This window comes from Neophocaena asiaeorientalis, unplaced genomic scaffold (genome assembly GCF_003031525.2).
Source record: "Neophocaena asiaeorientalis asiaeorientalis breed wild unplaced genomic scaffold, Neophocaena_asiaeorientalis_V1.1 scaffold339, whole genome shotgun sequence".
Lineage (NCBI taxonomy): Eukaryota > Metazoa > Chordata > Mammalia > Artiodactyla > Phocoenidae > Neophocaena > Neophocaena asiaeorientalis.
Genome location: NW_020172268.1, coordinates 731616 through 742550, shown reverse-complemented (window position 1 = coordinate 742550; position 10935 = coordinate 731616). Strand labels below are relative to the sequence as shown.

The following is a 10935-nucleotide window of genomic DNA, read 5'->3' as shown; positions in this document are numbered from 1 at the left end:
TCCCCAGGATGTTTTTCTCCTTACTGTCGTCTACACCTTCTTCCTTTTTACTCATGAAAATGTGAAATACCCCAGTACATTTGTCTTCTATTTATCCTTGTTTCTGGACTCCATTTATTGGTTATAATCCATGTTAAGATAAAGACTAGAAAAGGAAACATCCCCAAATGGTGGGTAGAGACTTGATATCAGGTCTGCACTCCATACCCAATTGCTCACAATTCACTAACCACCTTCTCTTCAGTTTTCCTGAAATGAGTGACTGTCTTCCCACCTCACATGTAAGCTCCTTGTGCACAGAGGCTGTGATTTATGCCTCATACCCACCCCAGGGAAACATAGAGTGTCTGGCCTGGAATTTGGGGTATTCAGGGTCTAATAAGTGTTGACTGATGGATGGACCCTTTGAAAGCAAAATGATTATTACTGGCCAACTGATTATGCTGATGGATGAAGGGAAAGAAAGTAAAACTCATCAATACAAGCATGATTGCAGCCTTCTCTGCAGCAATTTCCCCTTTTGTGTACCCCCACTTCCTCTGGAATGTCTTGCTTGGTTATCCAAGAGAAACTTCACACCCTTCTCCCCCATGTTGACTCTCATCCCTCTTCCTTCCACTGGTACCTCCTGTATTTTCTTGGGGTTTGAATTCTTAAAAGAGAGCATGTAAACATTCTCCTGCAGCCTGCTGCCTGCCAGTGCCGAAGGCCTCGTCAGTGATGAGCCAGCAGCAGCAGCGCTGTGCTGGGCTGTGTTTTTGCAAGTACAAGACAGAAAATCCATGTAATTACCTCTGAAGCCCAAGAAGCTGTACCGCCTGACAGAGCAGCATGTGTAGGAAGTACTTTGTCAGGCCTCTGCTGACTAATTCCCTGCTCCACCTGGGGTTGTGTGTGTGACTGTATGTGTGTGTGTGTGTGTGTGTGTGTGTGTGTGTGTGTGTGTCGGTGTGAGTGAGTGTGGGCACACCTGTGTCTGTAAATCCTGCCAGCAGTCTCATGGATATTCAGCTCCAAGGCTCCCACCCCTCCCTGATTTACTAGCAATCCCCATTCTGCTTCACCTCAATTCAGAGAAAATCTGGGCTTTGGAAGGTCCTCAAGAAAGCCTTAAAAAGGGGCAGGACACAGTTTTCCCTTTCCCTGGTATGGCAGTCATGCAGGAGGACATACAGTGCTGCTGATCAGAAGCAGAGGAAAATACAGTCTCTGCAACACATCAGACATAATGAAGTTCAAGGCTGGGACATCCTTTGAGTTGGGGAAACCAGACCCTTCCAAAGCAGAGTCCTCACATCAGCCCAAAAAACTGTAGGACCTGGACCATCAACGTATGCTTTTTGACCTTGCAGCTCCCTGCACTTAAGGTGTTACAAGTTAGCCTGAATATCTAGAACTATCATCTTCCAGAGGAAACCCAGACTGAAGGAAAGAGACCTACAGAGCTAGAGAAAACAGATGGATGTAGTTCCTCCTCATCCTGCAGTACTAGAGTTATGGACCTTTGGGCCATTTTTGTAGAAAGACCCTGAGCCTTTATAGTAAATGAACTTCCAGACTTAACCTCGCTGATTGGTAACTGTATATAATGAGAAAACATGGGGTACAGAACTGTGCTGAAAGCATATCTCTGTCACTGACTGTAATTGGAGGCTTTCTCCATGATATTGCAAGCTGCTTACAACACAGAATTTAATATTTTTCTTTTTTTATTTTTTTTCCCCACTGGTGTATCCCCATCACATTTAACAGTGCCTGGGACTTAGTAAGGATACAATAAATGTTTGTCTAATGAATGAATAAATAGACCATTAAACTTTCTGAGTCTCTGTTTCTTCTGATGGGTTTTAGGATATGTTACCTCAAAATATGGCTCCTGGCATATTGAAGCTGAAAAATTTTGAGAAAACAGCAGATGCAAGAACACCACTCTGATTATCTCCCTGTCCTTCACTCTCCCACCCAATTGCTGTTCTCCTGTGGAACAAGTCATAGAACCCTCCTATGGGAGGTGTCTTCTCTGTACCCAGAGGAAAGAGCATCCTTATCTCTGAAAACAAAGAGACATCAAGGAGAATTCTAACAAACAGGGCTTGCTACAAGTTTACTACAGTTTACTACAATTACTTCATACTCCTTAACCTGTCACGTTCTTCCACGACTGCCCACTCTTCATAAAATATTCTGGTCTGTTTATTTGGGTCTTCATTTCCTTCTAAAATCAGCTGTGTTATGTAAAACTTACATTAAATACTATTGTATCTTTTCTCCTGTTAAATTGTTTTCATCGGTTTCATTTTCAGACTCAGCCACGGACCCTAAGAGGGTCCAAAAAACTTTTACCTCCCATACACTTCACATAGAAAAACAGTTCAATAATATTCTATTTACAAGGTTGTTGTGTGGTTGAAAGGGATAAAATAGACATGAAGTTCTATAAATAGGTATAAGCTTCTTTCTCCATCTTCTAAAACAGAAGGCCTGAGGGACAATTTTTCCCATTTAATAGTACCCTGGAAAGAGTTCTTCCTAGAGTTTTGGCATGTACTGATGGCAGAGAAAGAAATAGCCATAAAGTTAAGTTTACATTATTGTGTAGAAACTAGCTTCTCTCCGTAGCCTGACAGATCAGCTCCAAAATCTATAAGAATCCCAGTAGGACTCCTGGAGATGGGAACATAGAGCAGTGAGTGGCTAGTATCACACTTGCAGCCAGGCCAGTTCTTCTGGATCCCTTGGCTGTTAATTCCTTTCTTCCCAAGCTATGCTCTCAATCCATTCCCTTTCCAGTTGATTTGGAGGAAATAATCTGATGAACACTTACAATAAGGGGCCAGAGGCTGGAATGTAACCTCTTACTTAAATATTTGTATTTTTTATGAGGATAGGGCTAATTCAACCAATGGATCAGTATCAATGACATTTAGGATATCAAAGGAAGAGATGATTTTATACCATAAATAGCTGACTGCTTGAGATGTCATAAGAAAAAAGAAATGGTCTACCATCCTACTATACATTGGCCACCACCCCTGTCTCCACTGCACTACAGGCTCAATGCTGCTTATGAAGCTGGCCCTGCCCAGATATCAGTCTTCGAGGAAGAGCACTCATCATCTTCAAGCTATTTCTTTGATACTCTTCACTGTTTTGGAAACTTTTGTTTTTTTAATTGCAGAGTTATATGTACACAAAATCACTGGAAGTAGAATTGGAGGCAGCTATAATCAGCCAAACCAGGTTCCCAAAATTCCCCATGGTATGCCTACTAGCTTTGTCAGCTGAGTTTTATATGACTTAAGCAAAAAAAAGAGAGCCACATGAGCAGCGTGCCTGGAATTATGAGAGCTAATAATGATAACAATGAATAATACATAAATTATAAATCTGCATTGTTCCTTCATAGTGCTTTCTCTAAAGGACTTGAGCTAAGAGACGAGCAATGGAGCTCAGTTCCTAAGTGTGAAAGGGTTAATGAAGGCAGAGGGAGACTGACATGGCCTCTCCCCGCTGCTGGCCCAGGATTTAATGACGTGAGAAAGGGGCTTTGCTCATCCCTCCTAATCTTGACTCCTAGTTGATCATCTTGATTAGTGAACCAATCATTCTGACTTGCTTGTGCTATTGCGCATGCTATCAACTACCCATTTTGAAAACTTAACCTAAACAAACCCTTCCATTTCCTCATGGTAAATATTTTGGAAGACATTCCGAAATTCCAGATAAAGATAAAAGTTATTTAGTAGGAGGACCAAAGCTGGGTGGACAAAAATTTCCAGTTTTTTTTTTTTTCCTCATAATAACCTCTACAAACTTAATTTCCATTATCCTTGTTTTGATTAGAATTGGTCAGTGTATTTATTCCCTTCTTATCCCTTTCTTATAGATATCAGTTTAACCTTATTACAGGAAATTATTTCATCTTGCTCTTATTTTTGTGAGTTTCCTTTAAATTTCTAATTTAAAAAAATGGAGCATGACATAAAAATTAAACTTACAACTGAAAATATTAATTATTTTGTGTGAAGAGTAAGTAGCAGCTTGGGAATTTATAGGGCAGGAATGAGGCAAGGAAAAAATGGAAGAATATAAAAAAGGTTCATGAAATATCTGCATAGAAACTAAAAAAAAATCAGTGTCTACATCAACAAAAATTATTTGCTTATATATTAAAAGTAAACAAATGCATTGGGGCCCATTGACATATTTTGCAGGGAAGCAAACCCACATATCCACTATCTCTATGTTCAAGGAATGTAAAACTGAGTTGATGACGTAGGGCATTAAAAAATCAAAACAAACAAAAGGAGTAACATAATCATAAAAGTGGTGACATGAGATGCATCGAGGGAAATAGATAATTCATTGTTAAATGAAAAGCAGTGACAAGAGCTCTAAGTTTAGAGGCCTGGGGAGATCTGAGGAAACTCAAGCCAGATGCCATCTCTTAACAAACCCTAGATATTTGGCCTGGTACAAATATCATGAAAATATGCAGCAGCAAAAAAGACAAATTCTGTTAAAGTTAGGTAGCATATGCAATTTGGAATTAATCTGATATAATTTGCTAATTTTCCCAAACTGTACAGAAAGACGAATGTGAGAAAAGACCGGTAACACCAGCTCACTTGACTGGGTTTTCTGAGGGCACTTCAGGCCGAAACCAGACTGGAAACATAATGGTGAACACCAGAGGTCAGGATGTGAGGATCTTTCTCTGCCTGGTACTTGCAGGCTGTGTGGTCTTTGTCAACTAATACCATTCTGACTTTGTTTCCTTTTTTGTAAAGCCAAAATAATAGTAACAATGCTAAATGCTATCAAAAGTCCATGAAATGATTAGATGAGATACTGTATATGAAAGCACTTTTGAATAATTAAGTAAAAAGTCACATTCAGGTATTATTTTTAACAGGTTATTGAATTATAATTGACATAAAATCAACTGTATGTATTTAAAAAGTACAATTTGATATGTTTTGACATATACACCCATGAATCCATCAACTCCATCAAGGTAGTGAACATATTTATCACATCCCAAGGTCTCCTTGTGCCCCTTTGTAATTCCTCTTTCTTGTCTTTCCCTCCACACACCTCCCCAGGCAGCCACTAATCTGCATTCTGTCACCATAGATTAGTTTGTATTTTCTAGAGTTTTCTATAAATGGAAGCACACAGAATGCACTCTTGGTTTTTTTTTGGTCTGGCTTATTTCATTCAGGGTAATTATTTTAAGATTCTTCCATGTTATTGTGTTCATTCATTTTTAGTTCATTCATTTTTTTGCTAAGTAATATTCTATGTACTCCACAAATTGTTTATTCATTCTTTTGTTGAAGGTCATTTGGGTTGTTTCCAGGTTTTAGATATTATAAAGAAAACTGTTCTGAGTGCTAGTGTACAAATGTTTTTGTACAGGGTAGTGCATAAGCTTTATTTTCTCTTAGGTAAATACTTGGGAGTGGAATCTCAGGATCGTATAATAGATACATGTCTTACTTTTTAAGAAACTGCTTTCTAAAAAAGTAATGCCATCTACATCCACATGAGTCAATTATTTTTAAAGACTTAAATAAAAGGAAAATTATGATTAATATGTAGTTATTATTTCAGGTGCTTTTTATTTTTTGTACAGGTCTATATTTCCTTGTAGTATTATTTTCAGCCTTCTTGAAGGACTTCCTTTAACATGTTTTGTAATATGGGTCTTGTGTTGATGAATTGTTTAAGCATTTGCATATCTTAAAAAGTCTTTATTTCACCTTCAGTTTTGGAAGATATTTTGCACTTGGTATAGAATTCAAGGTTGATTTATTTTTCCTTTTCATGATTTAATGTTTTTCTCCAAGGTCTCTTCCACTGTATTGCTTTTGATGAGACATCTGTTTCACCCTTATATTTACTATTCTATATGCAACGTCTTCTTCTTCTGGCTAAAGATTTTATCTTCATTCCTGATTTTGAACAATTTGATTATAATGTGCTTTGATGTCATTTTCTTCATGCTTCTTTTGCTTGGGAGTTTTTGGATCTGTGGGTTAATACTTTTTATCAGCTCTGGAAATTTTTTACTATTATTTTCTCAGAAACTGTTTTTCTGTTCCCTCTATTTTTCCTCTTCTTTGAGGACTTCTATTAGACATGATAAACTGTCTTCATTTTTAAAATTATTTTTTATGATTCATTTTGGATATTTTCCACAGCTGTTCACAATGCTTTTCCTATATAATAGCCCATAAGACCCATCCAATGCAGTTTCCATCTCAGATACTGAAGTTTTAATGTACAGAAATTTTATTTGGAACATTTTGTAATATTATCCATGTCTTTAACTTTTGAATATAATTATCTTAATGTCTGCTAATTATTACATTTATGTCAGTTCTGGGTTGATTTTAGTTGATTGATTTTTCTCATCATATGTTCTATAGTCATGCCCCTTTGCATGCCTGGGTAGTTTTGGTTGTCTACCGGACATTGTGAATCTTATCTTGTTAGGTGCTGGACATTATATATTTCTATAAATACTTGAATTTTGATCTGGGATTAAATTATATCACTCAAAACATTTTGATCCCTTCAGTTCTTGTTTCAGTGGGTTTTTAGGTGAGTCTAGAGTAGTGAGCCAAGCACTTTATGAGTATTTTCCTTAATATATCCAATGAATTAAGAGTTTTTCAGTTTAATCAGTGGAGATAGACTATTCTCTGTCCTATGTAAGTGCTAGCTAGGCTCTCTGATTCTTTTGGATGATTATTCCCCTTGTCTCAAGCAGTTTCCTCACATGCATTTACTTGTCAGTACTTAGCTGACTACTCGCGGGCAATCCCTTACAAACCTCCAGGATTCTCTCTGAACTATGTCCTTTCCAGCACTCTCTTCTATGAATTTTAGCTACATTGGCCTCCCCAGCTTCTCAATTCTCTCTGCATATCTCAGAATTGTTCCTGGGATCTGCTTCATTTCTCTTTCCCTAGTGTCATGGCTTGAAAACTCTCTAAAGTCAGTAAACTAGGACGACTGTAGGGCTCACTTCTTTGTTTCCAGTGTTCAGGGATCACTAGTCTTTGCTGCCTAATGTCCAGTGGCTTGAACACTGTTGTTGCATATATTTTCTCTTCTTTTTTTTTTCTTTTCTGGTTGTTTCATGTATTAGGCTAAATCTAGTCCCTTTTTCTGCATCTGCACAGAGGGAAAATTTGCCAATGTTAAGCATTATTATTAGAAAATTACCATTGTTTAAAAATATAAAGACCTTTCAAAACCCATAATAATAGAAAGGTGAATGGACAGACAGAAAGATAGACCTACATATAAATGGGTGTAAATCTGTTATTCTTAAAACATGCTAATACTTCTACAGCAGCCATGAGGCAGGGAACACAGGGATGAGTAGAGAAGAGTCTTCTTATACTTCTCCAGCCTAAGCCCTGTTATGTTTTCCATTATCTCTTTTATTCACTGGAACTCATCAAATAATTATTCTGAAATGGTTTGAAAATAACTGGCTCTTTTAGTGTGATATTAACTGCCTTTAATTATCTGCTTCGACTTGATTTTGTAAGTTGGAGCACAACAGAGAGCTCAGCCATCCTGATCACTTGCATTGTTCTCAGTACATTTTTTCTGTTTCAGGCTTCTTTGCCTCTGTTCATGATCTATCCTTATGTGAGATTTATTTTGTAGTCCTTTTCTCCTACCTTCTCCCATTCTTTTGAAAGCCTACTCATTTGAACACCCTAAAGTTTCTAGGACCTGCACAGTCATTAACTTCCTGTAAACAGTAGTAGGATGCGTCACTGTTTTCTTTATGCTCTCTCTGTATCCCTGTACCCATGACTTTCTTAGATCTTAAAAAATGAACTGCAGTTATAAGCTCTTTGTTACATAATATCTCTGCCAGATTTATTTTTATATTCCAAATATATCTGAACATTAGCTAATGCGTAGTCAATATTCAATAAAATTTTCTTGAATGAATGATAGCACATATGCATGAGTAAATAGTAGCAAGTATGTGAGAGTTTGTATGCACTGCGATCTGTTAGATACAAAATCATGCTCCATCTTCTTTCCAATAAGACTTTTATTTCCACCTGTAACTATGATCAAAACCTAAAAAAAAATAATTAGGATAAACTTAATTTCACAGTCTACTCCATGGTTTCTGTTCTTTTATTTGTCTGTTTATTGTTTGTTTGTTTTCATGATTTGTTTGTTTATTCTTAGCTCAGGGCTTCAATGATACCCTGACTTATTTCCTGCCCTTTGAGTTTTTATTTTCTCCTTCTCTATTAATGCACAACTCAAGGAAGCATTGATTGATTTTGACAAGTGGTAGAATTGGGTGGGTGGGTCAAGGAGGAAGGTTATTCCTCCGTCTCTTTCTCAAGAAAGAAAGAGATGGAGGAATGGATGCAATGCCACCTTCTAATGTTCCTGCACATTTTTGCCTGAGGGCTTTTTAAAACTCAGACTGCCAGGTAGTTGTAAGTGGTATCAATTAATCGAGATTTCAGAAGCTAAAAATCAATTTCTTTTTTCTTAAGTTCACATTAAGGGTCAAGATTATTTTATAATTACATAGAACGAATTCAGCAAATAGAAACCTGTTCACTCACCTAGCAAAAGGAGGAGTTGAAGTAAGAACAAGGAGGAAGTAATGGAGATATGATTTAATTATGGCAGTGACATCAGTCAGAAGTAGGTGGTACAGGTTCACTCATGCTTTCCTGCCAGCTTGCATTGACTTTCCTTTCTTCTTTGTGTAACTAAATTCCACCCATCTTTCATGGACCCTCTCCTCCAGGAAGACCTTTCTTCTTCCTTTGTGCTTGTCCAAACTAACTTAGCACTTTAAATATGAAACACTCAGCCTGGTTCTAAATTACAATGCCCTATATTGTTTTATAGCATCCTGTCATATACTGTGATATCTCCTCTTTGATAGGATTTTGTATCTTTCTTCAATTGTTTACACAGAGACTGGCAAAAAATGGAGCAAACAGCAGGTGTGTTGGTAAAGGCTCATTACTTATGCTTTATAGCTTGGCTGATAGACATTAGTGGCCTCATTGTTTTAGCATCTCTCTCTCTACCCATGCTCCCTACAGGTGTACATGTAGAAGCTAGAGAAGGGAACTCTGAAAACATATTTCCCTAATTTTAAGGAATGCACCAATAATCACCTAGGGAGAGTACAGGATGGTTACCTTCACTGTCTTACCAATAACAGATTCCATATTAAGCCACTGAGCATGCCCTCATCCAGTTTCTCAAAACAGCAAGCAATCAAGCTTGCTGTTTATTAAGCTAGTACAAAACCTTTATCTTAATGTGAACCACTAGGCAATCAAATATAGTTTGAGGGCTTCCCTGGTGGCCTAGTGGTTGAGAGTCCGCCTGCTGATGCAGGGGAATTGGGTTCGTGCCCCGGTCCAGGAAGATCCCACATGCCGCAGAGCGGCTGGGCCCGTGAGCCATGGCCTCTGAGTCTGCGCATCTGGAGCCTGTGCTCCGCAACGGGAGAGGCCACAACAGTGAGAGGCCCGCGTACCACAAAATATATATATATATTAGTTTGAGAAAATATCACACGTAATAACTTCTGGTGCCCTTTTTATGTTCCTGAATTTTACTGAGCTATTTATAAGAGAAAGAAAAAAATCTATCAGAACTGCTAAAGAACACTTCTATCCACAAGCAAGCTATTTATCCAGAATATTGAAGTAATAACAAAAGTATGTAGGAAGCAATAGGTCAACTAATTGGGAGGAAGAAGTGAGTAAGCAATTCATATCAGGAAATAATTACAGTCCAGCACTGTGTTGTAAACGAAAATCATCAGCATTAATAACAGCAATCTAGTTCCAAGGGAAGCTGCTCCTTGAAATAGAAGTTTGTAGCTAACATTTCCACTTCCCCAGTCATTCTCATGAGGATTTGGGCATGGAGAGCACTACACATTTAGAGTCAAGAAAATTCATATGAGGCATCATTTTATGGGGGAAAAAAAATATAGAATTTTTTTCTTCTGTTTCTGGGGACTGAAGTAAATTTTTCTATAGCTCTACCTGTGTTAACCCTTTATGCAAATGGGCATTACAAGGAAACTTTTGCTTTATGGTCCACCTACTCTGATAACTGGTTGACATTTCATGCCAGACTTTTCTGCTCTAACACTGGGTTCCACACTGCTGGCTCCCTTAGCACTGACAGTCGTATGCTGATCCCTGCACTCTTGCTGCCACTGCTCCCACTGTCACAAATTCTGTCATAAGACACTGTGGGAAACACGGTGCATGCCCACAGAGAAATGTGAAGAGTGGGCACCGTGACAGGATTCACACACATACCTTTTGACATAGAGACTCACCATCTAAAGATGCTGCTGCTGACGCACTCGCCCTTCCTGTGGGTGGGTAACACACCACACCTGTACAACCTTGCCATGGTCACGTGCACCGGCTACGACCCCATCCCCGTGTCCACAGCCCTCCTCGGAGGCACGTCTGACACGACGTCCACCGGCCTCACCCAGCGCTTAGCCAGGAAGACCAGCAAGCAGGTGTTTGTCAGCTATAGCCATCCAAACACTGACAAGCAGCTTCGCGTCACTGGTAGAAAACAGGATCAAGGACGAAATGGAGGCTTTTCCGGAGAAGTTCTAGCCCAGGCGGCGGCGAGGATGTGAAACTCGCGCACAGCAGACTTTTGAAGAAATGGATTGGATCTCCATGGCTGTCAGCATGTTAAATAAAAATAAATAAATAAATGAATGATGAAGTAGCCATTCCACAATAAGATGAGATTTTTAAAAGTTTCTTCCATGATGAAGAGTGCGTATATATCCATCCATGTTCTTATGCTGCCTTCTCTTTGGGAGGTAATTATCGGGGTTTTCCCAACAAGAACCAGAATTAAGAAACAAGG

General features: G+C 38.6%; 1 pseudogene; it reads left to right on the top strand.

Moving 5' to 3' along the window:
- The first annotated feature begins 10387 nt into the window (after nt 1-10387).
- On the top strand, nt 10388-10673 carry LOC112411042 (proteasome assembly chaperone 4 pseudogene; annotated as a pseudogene).
- The last annotated feature ends 262 nt before the right edge of the window (nt 10674-10935 follow it).